Here is a 21,228-nt window from a genome sequence, read left to right on the forward strand (position 1 = left end):
AAGGAACCATGGTCACTCAACAAAGTTGAGTTATAGAATGCGCTCTACCAACAGTCGAAAATCAACGCCTCCTAGAGATTGTGGTGGTAAATCACATAATTTAAAATCGCAAAACCAGACCACAACTTGGAAGAACGAATTAGGAGAAAGAATTAAGAATTCTTGATTACAGAACATGTAGATTACTAAAACATAACAGACAGACCAAGGATGCACGTCAAGTGTTTGATGGAATCTACCCACTAAATTTGACAGCGACTCTAATACCAAGATGGCAGTAGACGGGTTTTCTCTAAATCCTTTGATGAATTTTACTGCTAAAAAACAAACAGAGAGAAAAGAATGGGTTCCAAATCCAGGGATTGGATTTGTTTAGCCTTGAAATATCAACTGTTGAAAACCAGCAAGAGCAAGTGGTAGTCAGCCCAGAGTCCGATTTCTCATTCTGGACAGTCTTGGTGAAACAAATGCTGCGGAAAATGGAATTTCTCAAAACTGGAAACAAGCAGCTCCGTTAAGAAATACACACCCTCTTTGCCATAGTTTCAGAGGTGGAGGGGGATAATTTATCCCTTAATAATATGTTACATGAAACTAAAGAGTAAGAAATTCTCCATCCTCCAAATGATGCACTGCATGCAAAAATTATTGACCTTAAAAGAAAGCAAGAAGAAATATGATCCCAACAAGCCACCTTAAAACAAGAAATGGATACACACATCAATTCTTGGGTACAGGTGGTTCAAGGGAAGGATAAAACTCCTACCCCTCTTGCAGCAGTTGAGGAGGTGATGCAAGAAAAACTTGGGGAAGAACGCAACAGACGGGCAAGAGAATTGAATCTCAACGTGAGAGGTCTCCCCTTACCCCACCCCTCTCCAGATCCTATGGAAGTGGGGGCTAGGTTCCTTCAGGACACCCTTAGCCTCGCCAATATAGCTTTGGATAGAGCTTGGATGGGCTACGACTCCACTTTCTTCCTAAGGTTTCAGACTACATCTGATCGGCGCCCTCAGGGCTAAGCGAAAGTTGTTTTCTCTTCCCAATAGGATTTTCTTGGATGAGGACCTCACTCGAGCACAGGTTGTGGAACGTAAACAATCCAGAGAATAAGTTATGGCAGTATGATAGGTAGGGAAATGGGCGGTTATCAAGAATCTTCAGGCAGTCATTCGGGACTCCTTCCCACATGGGTAGAAACCCCGAATTGGAGGTTCCAAATGATGGGCCCGCTTGGGGAGGCAACAAGGTACAAGAATTTCTATCCATTATTGGAATGGAAATGGATCTTTCTAGTCATCATTGGGACTCTTGTATGATGCTCTCGAATCAACAGACATCCTCTTCGTGACCGAGACTCATGCAAGCCCTGTTCGACCCCTCCCAGATATTGCAGGTTACCATTGGATCTCAGTTTGCAGGCAGGAGATGAGGAGCTCAAGAGGGGCCAGAGGATTAGGTGGAGTTGCTTGTTTGGCTAGTGACTCACTCTGAAACAGGGTATCTTTGGTAGCCGAAGACGAGTTTTCCAGGTTTATGTGGATTCGAATTAGCGCTAGAGTCTCTCCTCCGAGGGACATCTAAATTGTAGTTTGTTACTTCCCCCCAGCCTCTTCACCATTTGCTGTCCATAATGGCTCAAATGGGGATCCCTTTATAGACATACACTGACATCACCTGGTACTGTGATGTTGGGGAAGTCATCCTCCTAGGTGACTACAATGCTCGCACTAGATATCTCTAGATCTCTCTCCACGACCGATCAAAGGATGTATTTTGTACCCATGCGATAGATCTAGATTCAGTAGGGCTTCATTGGATGTCAGATGATGCCTTAGGCCCTATTACAACTTATGTTAAACATCTATTGCAGTTGGGGGAATCTCAGGAGTTGTTGAATATAAATGATCTTGCCAGTTTCCCAGACTCACGCTTTTTCACTTGCCGGCCATATGGCAAGGGTGCGAGTGTAGTTGATTATGTACTCACTAGCCATAACTTGCTCCCTTTTATTTTCCATTTCTCAGTCTCCTCCATCCCCCTTGTTGATCATGCACTTCTTTCCTTCTCTCTCCGGTTTGACCCTCCCCTTCCACCCCATCCCTCCCCTCAGGTCCCACCCCGAACTACCTTCCGATTTGACGAAGGAGACCCTGACATTTTCTCCTCTACCCTACGCAAGATGCTCCCATCAAAAACCCAATTCTCCTTGCTTGATTCTGCTTCTACTAAATACACCTGTCTTTCAGTTACCATTTGGGAAGCATCACTCAAATCCTTACCCCAATCCACTCGTTCCACTTCCATCTCCCCTAAATTTGGATATCCCCCCATGAACAAATGGTATGATGATTATTGCAAGACTCTACATCAAGGACTTCGATATGCTTTCAACCATTCTCAACTCTTCTACTCCGACCTCAAAGCTTCTTATCGTCATCTCCTTCGTCACAAGAAACAACTTTTGTCTCCCATAGAAGACAAGAACTTTCTTCTCTCCTTGCCCACTCCCCTAAACAATTATGGCGTACCATCCTTCCCCGATGCTTCCCTCTTCCACCTAACCTCGACCCTACATCCATGTTCTCTCACACTTCCAACCTTTATGATATTCCCGGGAAGGCCCAAATTCATGTTACCTCCACACCCTCTTCCTGTTATCTGTTCTCAAAAAGAGATATTAGAGAGGCCATTTGGGTGATGAACAACAACAGAGCAATTGATGAGGAAGGCTACCAAGCAAATTTCTTTAAGTACAGTTTCCATGCTTTGGTTATCTACTTGGCTAATCTCTTCAACCATGTAGTCCATGAAGGTTTTCCACTGACATGGGCACACCACATCATCCATATGATCCACAAATCAGGTTCCAGCTCAAATCCCAATAACTACAGAATGATCATGGTGGGTCACACATTCTCAAAGTTATATGCTATTGTTCTACATAGGAAGCACTCTAGTGACCTTGAGCAAAGACAACTCAGAGCTAGGGGACATGAAGGTTTTCGACTAGATCATGAGACCATTGACCACATCTTCACCCTTCACGTCATGATTAAGGAGGCATGACACCGCTCTTCGAAAGTCTACTGTTGTTTCGTAGATTTTCAAAAAGCTTTTGACTCTGTTACGAGGGAGGCCTTGCTCCAGAGACTCAGAGATATTAGTATCTCTGCAACCCTATTGAATGCTATTATGCACCTATATGAGTAACTTCTTGGTCATCTTCACACATCCCATGGGATGTCTGATTTCATTCGAACCACTATTGGGGTTAGATAGGGTTGTCCACTATCCCCTACCCTGTTTTGGATCTATATTAATGAGTTGGAATCATTTCTACATGAGCATATCCAAGACAATAATGGCGGCCTTCTTCACCAAGTTCTGATATCTATTCTACTCTTTGCTGATGACATGGTCCTCCTCTCCTCATCCATAGAAGGATTACAGAGGCAGTTGGATGCCTTACCTCTATTTTGTGGCCATCGACAGTTGACAGTCAACCTAGGTAAAACCAAGGTTATGATCTTAAATGGGGTGAAGAAAACCTCTGACCTTCACTTTTTATTCAAAGGGGAGGAGGTTGAGATCACCAACACGTATACTTACTTGGGGGTGCAATTCTTAGGTCTCCATTTCATTTTGTGACCAACGCTTCAGCCTCGGATCAACAAAGGATATGGATCCTTAGCCCTTCTTGAGAGACAGTGCTTTCGACATCACTTCCAGGACATCTCGTCCAAGATGAGCCTCATGGCCACCTTGATTTGTCCCACTATTCTATATGGCTTAGATATTTGGGGACCATCTTTACTTGAGTCAGACTGGGATTTAGCTGAGAGAGTCGAGATTCTTCTTCTCTGCCACATCATTAGGTGCAAACTGACAGTGCTGCAACACATCATCCTTGTAGAGTTTGGAGCTCATCCCTTTCGGCTTGAGACGGTCTTCAGATTGGTTTCATTCTTGCATCGTGTCCAGGGCTTGGCATACTCAATAAAGAGTAAGGACCATTATCCTTACTTGGCATATTGCTCTTGTCAGACTATTTCCCGTTCTTCTCCCTTAGGTCGACCCAAATGTTGGTTTATATGAGTTTCAAACCTCTTAGAGTCATTCGTAATTATGTTGGATCATCTCCCTCCTTTCCAATATTCCTTAGATGATCCTGGTCACCTTTTACCGACTAGACAATAGCTAAACAAGATCATCAGGGAGGAAATCTACAGGCAGTTTGTCCAAGTCACCTGGGCCAATCCTCCATGAGGGTTGCGCCCAAAGATGGCCTACTATGCTAAGCACTTCTTGGTGTTGATAGACAGGCTCATTGTTCGACACCAGTATACATTTCACCACTGGATGCATGCTCGTCGCATTCCTCTAGGCCAGTTTAGAGTGGGTTCTAATAGACTTCGGGTAGAGTCATGCCACCAGGTGGATAGACTAGACAAACACTACCAGGTATGTCATTTACATGAAGTGGAGACCGAGGTGCAATTCATCCTTGGATGCCCTATCTACTATGAGATTAGAGGAAGGTTTCATTGCTTTTTTAGAGATTCTCAGACCCTTGTCGACTTTTTCAGGTACCTTGATCAAAGATGTTTGGCCCTATATATGTAGGAGGCTCTTAGGTTCCAAGCACATATTCTTTAGCCTCCCATCAGTCCAGACCCCACACAGAATATCATGACATTTTTCAGGGTACTACCTTTAGACAAGGGAACTAAGAGATCGATTGATACCAGCACGTATCTAGACTCTAGATCGGTGAGAATCCGTGGGACCTCACCCTACCACATGGATCTCAGCAACAATTTCATCTCAGATCTATTCCTGGGAGACATACTAGGTCCTACAACATTCAACAACATGTGAACCCCCTAGGATACGATTTAGTGGACAGTTTGCACTTGCCATCGACTCTTCATCGGGCCAACAAACTTTGTTGAGTTTCTTCAATTTATTCATTCAGCCTCAGATGTTAGGAGAGATGGGTCTGATCCTTAGACCTATTAGCTCCTGGATATTCTCTGCTAGGGCCAAATGTTGATTTACTTCATGCATTGTATTTTTTATAGGAGACCGTTTGGTTCTCCTGCTTTGTATATACATCAATGTACTCAACAGTCCCTTTGACCTACTTTGTGGTCATTAGTTGGACATAAATATAATTATGTTATCTTATCTTATCTATCAAACATTTCATATAAGAGATTCACAACCTCATCGAACTTGGCTCCCTTACAGAAGTCGTTAATAAGCACATTGTATGTGACAACATTGGGGTATATGTTTCTTTCGGGAATTTTATAGAAGAGCTTTGTAGCCTCCTCCAAATTGCCTTTCTTATAGAAACTATCAATAAGCACATTGTATGTGAAAGCATCTATACTTATGTTTCTATTGGGAATTTCATATAATAGCTTCGTAGCCTCCTCCAACTTGCCTCCATTAAAAAAACCATCTATAAGCGCATTGTATGCGACAACATTTGGGCATATGTCTCAGTCAGACATTTCATAGAAGAGCTTCATAGCCTCTTCCAAATTTCTTCACTTAGTTAAACCATCGATAAGTGCACTGTATGTGACAACGTTTGGGTAGATGTCTTCGTAGGACATATCATAGAAGAGATCCGTAGCCTCATCCAACTTGCCTATTTTACAGAAACCATCAATAAGTGCATTGTTTGTGAAAGCATCACGGCATATGTTTCTGTCAAACATTTCATAAAAGAGCTTCATAGCCTCCTCCAACTTGCCTCCATTACAGAAACTATTGATAAGTTCATTGTATGTGACAACATCAGGGCATATGTTTTTGTTAGGCATTTTAATGAAGAGCATAATAGACTCCTCCAACTTGCCTTCTTTACAAAAGCCATGGATAAGCACATTGTATGTGACAACATTGGGGTGTATGTCTCTGTGGGGAATTTTGTGGAATAGCTTCATAGCCTCCTCCATAACATTAAATGTAATAGCATTGGGGTTATGCCCTTATTTTAACATCAGATGCAGTAGTTGATTGGCCTCATGGAGCTTACCTTCTCTACAAAGTCGATCCATGAGGGTAGTAAATGTAATAGTGTTAGGCTCATGACCCTGTTGAAGCATAACAACTATCAGTCCAAATGCCTTGTGAGTTTTCCCTCTCTTGCAGACCCATCTATTAGGGCGTTATAGGTAAAAAAATGAGGAATCTCTCGTTTTTTCACCATTGGGTTGAATAATTTGATAACATCCTCCGTACTGCCCGTCCTACAAAGCCCTTTGATGAGGGTAGTGAATATTATGACAATTGGAATATAGACATGTGTTATAGATTCATTCAGGCACATCACTCCCATAATTTAGATCAGTACCATTAGGGCTTGTCAAACCGTAAATCAGTTGCTACTTTCCCTAGACAAGTCATCACTTTGAATGCCTCCTTCCCTAAGAGTTTCTTGGCCTGAAGCCCTCCAGAAATGCCTCCTTGAGGGACTAGCACAACCTTGGTCAGGGGTAAGTGCACTTTAGTGCAGGTAGGCCCATGTCAGGGTGCTTTGCAGAGCACTTAGGCCCACTTTGGCTTGCGCTAGGCGAGATTGAGCGAAATCATCATAGGGTTCTAGGAATATTCTTATCTTCTGGAGCCATCTAGAATATTCCCACACTTATCATCTCCTATGAGCTCGATATTGGATTAGGAATGAGTTTAGTAACCTCCTATCCTCTCATCCCTTCATCCATGGAAACTAAATCTATGTTTGGAAGGCCATTCAATACCCTCATTTATGATCAAACCTCCTCCATTTTCCGATAAATTGAGCACTCATCTAAGTGATCAGGGGCTGTACTTTGAGAATTTGTAAGGAGATAATATTGGTGTGAGGTTTGAGATTGTAAGAAAGTATTTTTATGCTGCCAGAGTGTTGTGCTATTGATGTGATGTTGGTTGGAACCCAAGCTGGAAGGGTGACAATGGATCGGACTTCATGGTTTTAATAATTTCTTCTACTTAATAAAGTTGTTTACACCTTTTACCATATTCTTGTCTTCATGTATGATGATTATATGTGTAAATGCTTTCGATTCCATTTGCTTATAGTAGATAGATCTCTTGATTTGATTGATTTTTTCTTCTGTTCATGATTGCAGGTACTTGTTGAGCGAATTAAGTCTGAGAAGGAGTGATGGGAGCCGAACAAAGGAGACAAAGGGAAAGCGAAAAATAACAAGTAGGTCCCTTGTCCTATTTATCTTCTATAGTAAAAGGTTAAGCACTTTAAATATGTTGTTCTAAACGTAGCTACCCATCTAGGGAAATTGTCTTTATCCATAAATGCAAAATTCCACATAACACAATGTGCCTCCATTCCTTCAAACACTTTGAAAGCATAATCCATTCTACCTATTTCACAGTGACATTTGATAACAATGTTCAGAGAAATGAGAATTGTAACAATGTCTGCTTCAACCATAAGTCTGTAAACATGCAATGCTGATCAATAAGCACATTGTATGTGAAAGAATCATTGCATATGTTTCTCTCAGACATTTCATAAAAGAGCTTCATAGCATCCTCCAACTTGTCTCCCTTACAGAAACTATTGATAAGTTCATTGTATGTGACAAAATCAGGGCATATGTTCCTATTAGGCATTTGGATGAAGAGCTTAATAGCCTCCTCCAACTTGCCTTCTTTACAGAAACCATTGATAAGCACATTGTATGGGACAACATTGGGGTGTATGTCTCTGTGGGGAATTTCATGGAATAACTTTGTAGCCTCCTCCATAGCATTAAATGTAATAGCATTGGGGTTATGCCCTTCTTTTAAAATCAGATGTAGTAGTTTATTGGCCTCATGGAGCTTACCTTCTTTATAAAGTTGATCCATGGGGGTAGTAAATGTAATAGTGTCAAGCTCATGACCCTATCATAGTATAACAACTATTAGTCCAAATTCCTCCTGAGTTTTCCCTCTCTTGTAGAGCCCATCTATTAGGGTTTTATAGGTAAAAAGATGAGGAAGCTCTCATTTATTCACCATTTGATTGAATAGTATGACAACATCCTCCGTCCTACCCTTCTTGCAAAGCCCTTTGATGAGGGTAGTGAATATTAAGACATTTGGAATATAGCCATGTGTTACAGATCCATTTGGGTAAATCACTCCCATCATTCAGATCAGTATCATTAGGGCTCATCAAACCCTAAATCAGTTGCTATTTGCACTAAACAAGTCATCACTTTGAATGCCTCCTTCCCTGAGATTTTCTTGGCTTGAAGCCCTCTAGAAATGCCTCCTTGAGGGACCAGCACAGCCTTGGTCAGGGGTAAGTGCAATTCAGTGCAGGTAGACCCATGTCAGGGTGATTTCCAGAGCACTTAGGCCCACTTAGACCTGTGTTGGGCGATATTGAGCAAAATCATCATAGGCTTTTGGGAATATTCTTATCTTCTGAAGCCATCTAGAAGCTTCCCACACTTATCATCTCCTATGAGCTCGAAATTGGATAGGGAATGAGTTAAGTAACCTCATATCCTATCATCCCTTCCTCCATGGAAACTAAGTCTAATTTTGGAAGGCCATTCAATACCCTAATTTATGATCAAACCTGCTCCATTTTCCTATAAATTGAGCACTCGTCTAAGTGATCAGGGGCTGGAATTTGAGAATTTGTAAGGAGATGTTGTTGGTGTGACGTTTACGATTGTAAGAAAGTATTGTTATGCTGCTGAAGTGTTGTGTTATTGATGTGATGTTGGTTGGAACCCAAGCTGGAAGAGTGACAATGGATTAGACTTCATGCTTGTAATTCTTCCTTCTACTTACTAAAGTTGTTCACACCTTTTCCCATATTCTTGTCTTCATGTATGATGATTATATGTGTAAATTCTTTCTATTATGTTTGCTTATAGTAGATAAATCTCTTGCTTTGATTGGTTTTTATCTTCTGTTCATGATTGCAGGTACTTGTCGAGCGGATTAAGTGTGAGAAGGAGAGACGAGATCCAAACAAAGTGTTATGCTCCTATACCAATAGGTGTCATATTTCATGATTGACTGTTGAAGTGCAAAATATGTTCATCCTTTCCATGCTGCAAAGGTTTCATATTTCGAAAGAATAAAAAAAAATTAAAAAATGAAAAGAGGGTATGCCCTAAAAGAAAGATCAAAGGGGAAAAAGAATGAATTGGTAAAAAATAAAGAAAATGAACCCCAAACAAAAGACCAGGAAAGTGTGCTAGTCCAAAATGCCACTACCATCCTATTTTTGCAAAGAAGTTCAATATGTGCAATCAGTGACTTCTTTCACGGTTGATGGATGGCCAAACAGCTTAATCTTGACCAGTCCATGTTTAAATCTCCTGTTTTAGAGATAGATAGTGAATTCTGTCCAAACAGTTCAATCTTGGCAGATAAGTAGTTAGGTAGAGAAGCAAGGGTGCTCAACAGTTAAATCTGAGCCCCTGGAAGAAATAGGGGCAGACTTAGATAGGATTGCAACTAAAAGAAAAGAAGAGGGTAAGGGTTTTCTTGTTCAAATGCACCCAATCAGAAAAGAAGAAAAAATGTTAGGTGTAATAGGCTGGGTAGGAAGTTTTGATGCTGCAGAAGCAATTTTGTTAGCAATTGTGTCTCTTAAAGGTGATTTATCTCATGGATATCATAAGTGCCATGGCAAGGTGGCTAGAAAACAGATTAAGCATGACTAATTTCCCTCCTCTTTCCTCCAAGGAACATTTATTAACTTCCCCACAAGGACATTGGGATCTGCTCAGTGCTCCTAGTTCACTTCATTTCATGAGAAAGACTAAGTGAAACTTTGTTTCTACTTAGGATATCAAAGCCACATTTCTTGTGTAAAAATGTTTTTCTTCCATCATGCTAAGTCTCCAAAATTCATGACTTGGATCCCTTTTCACTTCCCTAAACCTAAGTTTCACTTTTCAAACTTAGAGTTTTGATTAAACCTACCTTTCATATTAATATTCTAACTTTATTATATAGCTCCTACATAACCCCCCCCCCCCCCCCGTATTATATAAAATGCATAAAAACCCCAAAAAAGTTTAAATATCTCGACCCTGAGCAATTATAGAAATATATCATAGTTTTTGGGATTAATGGCTCACCCGGGGGCATTAATAACCCTATGCGCGCATACCACTAGATTTATTTAACATTTGGTTAAATAAATAACCACACCTGCATATTTAACCAAAGTTTAAATACACTGCAAAACATTACAAAACATTGATTTATATGGTGGGTCCTCGTGCCATACTCTCCGTCGTTTCCCGTTCGCTGCCAACCATTGGATCACCGCGCACAGGTCTGATGGCCCACATGAATATAGCGTGCCCTTTTGTGCCAATCATTAGCGCCTGGGGGATGGCGGTATTCCTGCCGTACCCTAGGACAGGTGGCAGGCTCCCGCTATGATCGCTACCCCCCACCCTAATACCACCATGGCCCAAAGGCGATGCGGGGACCAAACCGCTTACCGCCCATGCTCCCTTCTCACCGACGTCACCCAACCGAAATGCGCCAAAACCCGCCAAAATCAATTTTTTTGTCAAAAAGTCGGAAAAACGACGTTTTTTTTCATTTCTGCTTATTGTTTCTATGCGACTGGTGCATGCCAATTTACGTCCGAAAGCAGTCATTCAACCACACAGTCCTCTTCCAAGCCAAGATACTCCACTATTCAGCCTTCCAGCTCGGTCCGCCACCTGCAAATCGCACAGTCCACTGATAGAATAGGTATTTAACCAAATTTTGTTCCCAAACCCCTGTTTTTTTAGTTTTCTCTACAAAGTTAGCCAAAGAACCCAAATTTGAGATAAAATCATCAAAATCCCTGCAAAAGGTGCACTATAACCATTATTTTTGCCCATTTTACCAAGAAATCCTGCAAACTCCTTTTTCCACTGCAAATTCATCCAGTGAACTAAATATAAGTCGGCTCCGGCTCGCAATTCTCTGAGAAATCCCCGAGAAACTGTTATTTTATCTGCTGTTGCTGCAAAAACCCAATTTTTCAAGTGAAAAATCATAGAGAAGTGAACAATGGAAGCTCCAGTTGCCCTAAACATTGCTTCCCATAATGCACCTCACAAGGATTTGGAGGGGTTGCCCCTAGCTGACAGGGATTTTCAAATACAAGACTTAATTGGTGACAAAAACCACCTCCAAGCATACTATGAAATAAGAAACAGTCACCTAAAAAAAGTTGATCCCTTTGGGATATGGGAATCCAATCTGCCCAGATACTATCTCCCCTCAGTAAATGTATTTCCTGATGTCATTCGCTTGTGATGTGCCAATTATGAGCCTACTGAGAGAGCAGTCATGTCTCCAACTGGGACTATCCTTTTCCATATAACTCCTGACTCAATCAATGAGATGTTGCACTTCAAACCTAGTCAGCCTCTGGCTCCTCTTTCCATGGGACATTTGGTGGATGAAGGCTCTAAATTATCCACTGCAGAAATAGACCAAATTGCCAAGTTATTCATGAGACCAAATTGCCAGCCCAGAGAGCCACCTCCTTTTTGCCAAGTCTGGTTCAATGAAGCTGGAATATTCATTACTGACATGATATCCTATGTCTTGGGATTTAAAACAAGTGAATATATTGATGAGACCATTTTAGCTTTGATGTCCATGTTTATTCCAGGGCATCTTCCTGCTGTCAAATTTGACTTTGCTACCTTCATTAGCAACAACATCCATGACCAATTCATAAAGCTAGACAGAGAAGGAGTCTTTAAGTATACCTCTTAAATTTATCATCTATTCTTATACTATCAAACAGACAGTTTTCAGTGTCCTATCAGAAAATTGGATACTAAAGGAGAAAGGAGGTGTGTGATATTTTGGACCTCAGTCTTCCATGAAGTCCATAACTCTCCCTACACCTATTGTGAGTTCATTGATCTATTTATACATCCAGTCTCCTCTTTGCTAATGAGAACTCCTCCTCCTAGACTCTCTGGTGACATGCAGAAAATCCTACAGCTCTCTAAAAACTACAAAATAGGTGACCGGTACTTCTACCAGAATCACACTGAGATCAGGATATATGGCTGTGAGCTATGCCCCTATAAATTACCAAAATATGTGCCTATGAGACTGTTTTCCTTGGAATAGTTCAGGAAATTTATCAGCTCAGATTTGACTCATTTTTATGCTGGCAGGAAAAAGGCTCAATTGAAATTAAGAAACCAATTAGGCCCTTTCATCATTAACAAAAAGGAAGGATGGCAAGATGCTGAAAGGATATTGGGTGAACAACTCAAATTAAAAAGGAGCTTTTGGTGGGTACCCTATGACCCAAATGGATTCAATGGTGATAGAAAGGTAAAAAATAACATATCAGCCTATAAGCATTGTAGGATCCCTGAATTAGAGTAGTATGCTAATCAAGATGAGTGGGTAGAGGGCAAGTTGATAGAACAACTTACTGAGGAAGAAATAATGGAACAAGAAATGAAAAATCTTGAAAAGACTCTTGACCTGGACTCTTTTGGATAGGTCTCTTTCAATTTCCCTCAGCAAACTGGAGTGGGCACATCGACTGCTGCAACTTGACAACAACCAGCCCAAGAAAGCACTACACCAGCTGCAGGAACATCTAAAGGCAAAGAAGTGCTGCATACAAAGCAAAAAGAAATGACAGATCAACCAACGTCATCAAAACAAAAAGGCCAAGGGGAAATTCCTCCTGCCTAGACCAAAGCACCATAGGTACCATCATTGCAGACTCCCCTAAATGAGGAAAAGGGCAGAAAAACGGATCGAGAAGAGACCACACTTGTTAGTAGGTCAGCAGAGCAACCAGAGGTGAAAAGGTAAAGAATAGATCCTCTACCTGAAGAGGAAATCAGTGAGGAAATCATAGAAAGTCCTAGGGGTGAGAGGGAAACCAACCCACAGACATCTCCAGTGGTAGAAACATCCACCAGTTCCCAAAGGCAACAATTGGAGAAACAACATAGTGTGGAAGTTTCCTCCTCAAGGCCACAAAGCAAGCAAAGTTCAGATATTAAAAGAACATTTACTGATATCAAAGCTCAGAATGAGCCAATAAGATTGTAACTTTATGATAAATTCCTCAAGATGACCCCTGCCAAACAACAAAGGTTAATGTCTGCATATGAAATTAAGGAAGGAAAGATGATCTTGATCCACTTCAAGCCTAAAGTGCAACAGCCACAGTCAACTGCTGATTATATTAGAACAAATCTAGAAGCTATTGCCAAAGACATTCATCCTATGGACCAGATTGAGTTGCACAAGCAAATGGGAGAAATGGTCTACTCCACACTGGCAGACAAAGCAATGCTAGCTCAAAAAATGTAGAATTCATTAAATAATACATCTGCCAAACTAGATTTGGAAAAGGCATCTTCGTTGGCCAAGGACAACAGGATAAAGTCTTTGGAAGAGATTATCATTGAGCTAGGACATTATCCCAAGGATGCCAAGGGAATAAAAGCATTAATGAAGAAAAAGGAGGATGACATAACTGCCCTCAAGAAGCAATTGAAGCTACCAATTACCATGCATCCACAAACCATAGAGGTTGTGCAAGAAAAAGTAGAAGAAGACATGATGGACTTGCTAATGAAAATGAATCAAAGGTTAAATGAGACTGAGCAGGAATTGGAGAGGGCATTGCAGGAAAAGCAGGGAGTGTCGACCTCCCAGCCATCTCAAATAGCTCCAACAGTTACAACTTCTCCTCCTATAGCTACAACAGCAGTCCCTCCCATTGTCCCAACATCAGCAACAGGTACTTCAGTAACAATAGCAGCAGGCAACAACACTACAATGACCACTGAAGAATTGATAAAGGCTATGGATGATTTAAAACTCCAAGTATCAGAATTGAAAGAAACTAAAGAAAAATTGGCCAAGATGGAAGTAAGTTATGACAAATATAAAATGACTGTGGAAGAAAAAACAAGAGAGGTGAAGGCATTGGAGAATAAAGCCAAGGCATTGGAAAAGGACCTCTCTTTAGATAAACCTTTGGGAGAAATCATGAGCATTCTATGGGCCAATATCAGTGAATCAATTAGCAATGTGTGGAGATCCATTCAAATTATATATGAACATATTGATTTGAGAGCAGAAGCCCAGGTGGAAATTCAAAAGGCCAAGAATTTATTGGGACATAAGCCCGAACAGGTCAACAGGCTCATCCAATTTTTGAACACTAAAACCAAGGAAGAACTAGCAGCATTGGACATCAGGGACAGGACAGGAACCATCCTAACAATCAAAAGAGTTCTGACCATGAGAACTCTGATGCAGAATTTGGAGAGAAAGAGCCAGGACATACAGGTGGAAGTAGATTCTTTTGTAAAGAAATTTGCAGTTTTGCAGGAAAGGGGCTTGCCCAGTCTAGTGGGAAAAAATGAACGCCTGTTAAGACAAGCTGAGTACCAGATCAGATTGAATAAATATGCTGCTGATCAACAAAATGCATCATCATCAACTACTCTAGTAGAGAAGACCCTTCCATCTGGCCAATCTCTGTACGACAATTTGGAAATTCTGTTTTATATTGAGCATGAAGTACAACATCTTTTTACAACCCAGCCTAACTTCTACAGGTACACAGACGCAGATGAAAATTTGATAAAGCTACAAAGACATCAGTTGCCAAAAGAACAATTGTGGAAAAGTATGTTGGAAATTTTGTAGATGGATTTCAAACTTTTTTTTTTCCAGAACACGACAGATATCATAAATTGGAGAAAAAGAGCAGATAAAAAATCGCGCTGGGCAGCAGTTAATTAAAGCGCAAGTAAAAGCACCTGAGAAAGCAACACCAGCAGCGCGGGATATCAGTAAAGCGTCCACTAGCCGACTCGGTGAGAAAACAGTCAATGCGTCTCACCAACTGAGCGGCCAGCACAGCATCACTTACCTCTGCATTTATTTCTTCCTGTTCCCAAGATCATTTACTACTCCTGTAGAGTAGGTAGAAGAATTTATTGCTAGATATTATCTCATTGAGATATTTTGTAAAAATTTTTATACAAATACCTCCCCAAGTGAAGTATTAGGCGTTTGGTGATACCATTCTAGAACTGCATTGTAACTTTGAGAACTCTTCTGAATAAAAGGTTGCTGGAATGCTTTGTTGCTGAACTCTCTGGTTGTGGAATTCATGGCAGAAGACTATGTTGTAGAATTCTCGAATTATTTCATGGACCAATAAGTCTTTTTAACTCATGTTTTACAGTTTCTGTAGTTTTATATATCATCTATGTTCACACTCTGAATAACAAGGAAAAATAATAACCCATAGCTTGTTTAACTGTACTCTATGTTCAATCTCTGTTATTTTTATGTTTTCTTGAGAATTAGCATAAGTAGGAATTCTTAACTGCTCCCGTTTCCTTGGTTCTTACATCTTGAATATAGCCAAGGAATTCTTAACTGCTCCCTGGCAATATTCATCCACTTTCCCTCTGTCAGCATGACGAAGGATTCTTAGTTGCCCTTCACCCCTTGACCCCATTTCACCTGATTCCAGCTTACAATTCGTTTCATGGTTGATTACCTTGCTATGTAGTACCTCCCTCTATCAGAGAAACCATATCCAGCAGTTTATCTTCGTAGACTCCATTAACCCAATGGACTGAACTTCTCATATTTGCACCCCTGTTCTATTGAATTCCACCATCCAAAAATCAAACAAACTTTTGTACTTCATAACTAGCCTAACATACAGCAAAACAAAGCTAAATCATAAAGAGAGATCCCTCTCTGGATGTAGATTGGATAGAATCTGCATCTAAAATATTGGTCTGTGGTTACCTTGGCCGTATTCCCTTTTCTCACAACTTTTGGGGAACAACCTGAGTGATAACATCACTCGCGACTCCACTGGGGAACTGAATGACTCGCTGTTACTGTTGTATATTTTCTAAAGCAATAGATGGAGCCTGAAGTAAGCCAGGTAGCCTTTGAAACTATTTTTGCTATGCAATTACAAGAGTAAATAAACGTTGCTTCAGTCTATCTCCAGTTTAGTTTTAGACTTTGAACAACTGCCTAAAAAATTTGATCAGTTTCCTTTTGTTTTTAAAATATCTTCAGGAAAATTCAAGACTATCACAATTCTTAATTTCCTAGAAAGATATTGTCAAAAGCTGTGTTCTTCAAATACTTCCAGAAAATACCCAAAAATAGATTTAGAAGCTGGCTCCAAAGAAGAAAATCTGTTACACTAGATCAAATCCAAATCCAAATCCTCTAGCTATTTTTGAAAATCCTAATTTGATCCCTAAGAACCTTAGAAGCCGAGGCAATCAAGAAAATTCTATTGATTTAAACTTTGACACACCTCAGCAGAACCTTACCCAATCTGAGCTTACTCCCGGAAAAGCAGCAGTCCTTTCTCCCATTGTTGCATCTTCTTCTAGTTCACCATTATCACTTCAGAACATCTTTTCCACTCCCCCATCCACAACACATATTTTCACTGTTATCTCCATTCTCCCAGTTGTCACATTTATCCCTATAAATATGGAAAATTGATATGCTCCCTTGCAGTTTCCTGCAAATCCTGGTGCTATGTCTCAAGTTTATCAAAGAAAAATTACCTATTTCGATGGTACTGTCACCTACACAACACAATAACATACTAAGAAAATGATGGATTATTTTGAAAATTATGAAATTGATGATAATGATGTCAGAATGAAAATTTTTGTTCAGAGTTTAACCGGTGATGTAAGGACCTGGTTTAGGGCACTTCCTACAAACACTATTGCTGACCCAGATGCCCTTTATCAAACTTTTTTAAACAGATGGGAAAAGAAGAAGGACCCATTACATATCCTATCAGAATATGAGAGCTTGAAAAGGGGCCCACAAGAAACTGTTCAAGATTACTATGCTAGATTCAATAATGTGTACAATGTTATTCCGCAGAACCTTAGACCTCCACCAGACTTGGCCTTGATCAAATTCCCTAATGGATTTGATTCTGATATGGCTTACCAGCTAAGGGAAAGAGCTCCTCCAAGCTTAGAAGACATGCAGAGTATAGTTGTCAGTGTAGAGGCCAATCTGATTTCTAAACGAGCTCGAGCTAGAGCTGAAAGAAGGACTCCCTTCAAAGAAGAACCTTCTGCATTTGAGCAAAAACTAGATGCAATTATCAAAGGAATGGATAGATTGGGTGATAGAGTAGAAACAATTGAGAGGAAATCCTCTTGGGAAGGTCAACCAAGTAACACCACAAGAAATCCAAACTATAGGAAAAATTAGAATCTCAATACTGGAAAGGTTGATCTTGACCAAAACATTAGACCTCCATTCCAGGAAAACTATGTTGAAGCTTCAACTTCTAGCGAGCCAACCGAGGATACTCAAATTAACCTAATGGGTCTGAACACTGAACAACAAATCTTTTTGACCCAAGATGATCAAGAAGTTCGCACCTTTAATCAATTTCAAACCAAATATGGAGAATCATTTGATTTTAGAGAGGGATATGATGCAACTGTCTATAAGGTTCACAAACAATACAAATTAAGGAGCAGAATGATAGATGTTCCTGAACCCAACAAGCAAAAAGATACCAAACAGCCAAAAAAAGCAAAGGATAATACTCTCCCTATAGAAATCCCTGCTAGAATAGACGTCAACCCAAAAGAACCCACAATTGAGGACATAACAGATGGCCCACCACTAAACAGTCGGCCATCCACCCCCTTTCCTCCCAAAGAAAATTCAAAAAAATCTCCTGAAATTAATTTTAAATCAGATTCAGTTCTTAATAACACTCTTGATAAAGGAAAAAACAGTGAAAACGCAGCAGAAAAAGAAAATATTGCTACCCAAAATGCAAAAATTCAAATAGAAAAACCTTTCAATCTTGAAACCGAGATAGGCAAGTTAAAAATAGTAATTCCATTGTCTGAGTTGGCTAAACATGATGTCTATAGAGAACAAATCAGCAGGTCACTCCAAATTTCAGAAAACAGAGATGCAGTGAACGTCCTAGATGACCAGCGAGAATTAATTTTTGGCCCTGAAGTAAATGGTAAATCAGTAGATGGAGGTGTTCCTCCATTCTATGTCAGTCTAAATATTCATGACAAAGTACTTCACAATGCAATGTTTGATTCGGGAGCTTCCCATAATCTAATGCCTAAATCTGTGATGGAAAAGTTGGACCTAGATATCACAAGGCCATATAAAGACTTGTTTTCTTTTGATTCCAGCCAGGTCAGATGTCTAGGCCTAATCAAAGATTTATGTGTATCTCTAGTGCAATACCCTACCAAGATAATTTTAATGGATGTGGTGGTAGCTGATATCCCACAAAAATACGATATGATTTTGTCTAGATCTTGGGGTGCAAAACTCCAGGGATCTCTACAATTGGACATGTCTTATGCTACCATCTCAGTCTTTGGCCAGCCAAAGAGATTGTACCAGGAAACTTTGATGAAATATGTGGTCAGCAGTCAAGAGAAACCCCAAAATTTCCCCATTTATTCCATGCATTCTGATATGGACTCTTTCATCCTATACAATGCTGAAATTTGTCCCAAAACTGATGACAAGGTTCTAGAATCAGCACAAGGAAGAAGCATAAATGAAGAATCTATTGCTCAAGATCTAGAAATTGTTGAAATAATTGATGCAATAGACACACAAGGCAAACCATATGAGTTTCAAAATCCAAATCTGCCCACTAAGCAAGTTTCTAAAACTCCTGATGCTAGCTGTAATCAAGAAATCCTATGGTACTTAGAGTTTGATGGGTCAGTGAATAAACTAGGAGCAGGGGCAGGGATTTGGATACATAACATGCAAAATGATCATGCTGAAGGACATACATACAAACTGAATTTTAGACATACAAATAACATGGTTGTATATGAAGCCCTTCTGCTAGGACTCAAATTGGTCAAAAGTTTAGGGGCAACTAGGATATCAATTTTAGGAGACTCTGATTTGGTTGTTCAGCAAATTAAAGGAAACTTTGTCACAAATGATCTCAGGTTAAGAGCTTATATAGGGGCAGCAATTGAAATACTCAATACCTTTTTAGAATCACAACTTACCAAGATTTCAAGGAACCACAATTTGCATGCTCACAGTTTGGCAACATTTGCCAGCACTTGTAAGCTGCCATTTGAGCCTAACTATCATTTTACTGCTGAAATTAAACACAGACCAGCTATTCCAGACAATGAAAAAAATTGGCAGGTGTTTGACAGTGACACTCAGATCAATAATTTCCTGACTTTAAAAGAAGAATTTGCCAATACAAATATAGACACAAGCACCATTTGTGAAGATCATCAAATGGACAAAATTGAAAATAATATTTCAGCTGAAACAGTAAATCAAATGTTACATCCAACAATCTTTACCAGCAAAGAATTACAAGAGCTGAAAGAAATAAACTTTGATGAAATTGCTGAAGGAGAGTCTGAAGTGATTGACTTAAAGGATAATTTTTTACCCACAGGCTTGACTCCTCTGGAGGATATTTTTGACTCTAATGATATCCCAAGAAAACCAAAAATGCAGCCATTAAACGTAGAAATTGAGGACTGTAATATAGGAACTGCAGAAAGTCCTAAGATGATAAAACTGTCCAAAACACTGCCACCTATCCAAAAGTTGAAATATATTGAACTGTTCAAAGAATTTCAAGATGTTTTTGCATGGAGCTATGAAGATCTTAAGTCCTATGATACTTTTGTGATCCAGCATACAATACCCTTAAAAGAAAATCAAAAACCTTTTAAACAAAAACTTAGAAGGGTCAATCCTGTCCTCCTTCCCCTTATTGAAAAGGAAGTCAAAAGAATGTACGAAGCTGGAATAATTGCTCCCATCAGATTTTCAGAATGGATCTCAAACTTAGTGCCCACTAGGAAGAAAATAGGAGAAATAAGACTATCTGTTGACTTGAGAAATTTGAATAAAGTCTCTTTAAAAGATCACTACCCCTTACCCAAGATGGATCACATTTTACAAAGAGTAGTGGGAGATTCTAGAATTTCACTGCTAGATGGATTCTCAGGCTTTAATAAGATCCTAGTTCACCCTGATGATCAAGATAAAACTGCTTTTACAACACCTTGGGGAACTTTCAGGTATGTAAAAATGCCTTTTGGACTTAAAAATGCAGGAGCAACATTTCAACGAGTAATGGACATAGCTTTTGCTAAAGAGATTCATGATTTTTTGGTCATATACCTAGATGATCTTACTGTATTTTCTAAATCATATCAGGAGCATTTGCAACATCTCAAGCAAGTGTTTTTAATCTGCAGAAAATATGGCATATCACTGAACCCAAAGAAATCATTATTTGGCCTAGAAGAGGGCAAACTGTTAGGTCACATAATCTCAAAAGATGGCATCAGAATCGACCCAGACAGAATACAAGCTATTCTACAAGTTCCTCACCCTAGGAATATCAAATAACTGCAGGCTTTCCTAGGAAAAATCAATTTTCTAAGAAGATTCATACCCAACTTGGCTGAACTGATAAGATTGCTGAACAACATGCTGAAAAAGGATTCCAAAGTCAAGTGGACAATAGAAGCTAAGCAAGCCTTTGAAGAAATCAAAATAGCTTTAACTAAAACACCAGTCCTCACAAGCCCGAAATTTGACAGAGATTTCATAATCTTCTCGTTTGCATCAGGACATACTATTGTTGTTGTCCTATTACAGAAAGATGATAAAGGATGTGAAAAACCCATAGCTTTCTTCAGCAGAGCGCTTAGAGATGCACCTTTAAAATATCAAATCATGGAAAAAGGCTTATGCCCTTGTAAAAGCTATTAAGGACTTCAGAATTTACATCTTATACTCTCATGTAATAGCTTATGTGCCAAATGCTGCGGTCAAGGATATCCTAACTCAAGAAGGACTTGAGGGCAAAAGAGGCAAATGGATAGCTAGGATTTTGGAATATGACATTGAAATTAAACCAACAAAGCTGATAAAAGGACAAGGATTAGCTAAATTAATGACTGAAAGCAAATTTCAAGCCCTTGACATCAATGAACTGGATAACAAACAGGAGATGGCGACTCCACAGATCAATCAAGCCTTTTTACAATCACCTTGGTATGATGATATAATTTATGTATTGTTAAACCTGCAAGCTCCTCTAGGGTTATCCAGAACTAGAAAGAGATTTCTCAAAATGAAAGCTTCAAAATT

This window comes from Pinus tabuliformis, chromosome 8 (assembly GCF_031772625.1).
Source record: "Pinus tabuliformis cultivar Carrire ecotype Pingquan chromosome 8, CPIR1, whole genome shotgun sequence".
Taxonomy (NCBI): domain Eukaryota; kingdom Viridiplantae; phylum Streptophyta; class Pinopsida; order Pinales; family Pinaceae; genus Pinus; species Pinus tabuliformis.